Raw genomic sequence first — 383 nt, forward strand, 5'->3', positions numbered from 1 at the left:
AGTAGTGTGGCATCATACTAACTGATGATTTTAGTTCTATTTCTCACCAAAATAAGGGAGAGCTCATTTTAGGACAAGCAAGATGACACATTTTGCCAGAGGATTTGTTTCCTCCCTAAATATATCTTTTCTTTTTTCTTTCTCAAATGTTCTTCGGACTGCTATGAATCTTTGCATTTCTAATGTTGTGTATCAAATGATTTTTCATGATCTTTCTGGAGTAACTCACAGATAGAAGAATGTCTTTAAAAAGAAAAGGGCTAGATAAAAATCTTCGTTTTCTGATTGCACTAACAATGTTGCTCTTAAATCACTTTTTATAAAGTTCAAAAGGTGCTTAAATTTATTGCTGAGAGTTTTTTTTCTTTCGTCATCTTTTCATA

Source organism: Crocuta crocuta, unplaced genomic scaffold, assembly GCF_008692635.1.
Source record: "Crocuta crocuta isolate KB4526 unplaced genomic scaffold, BGI_CrCroc_1.0 scaffold467, whole genome shotgun sequence".
In the NCBI taxonomy this organism is placed as follows: Eukaryota; Metazoa; Chordata; class Mammalia; order Carnivora; family Hyaenidae; genus Crocuta; species Crocuta crocuta.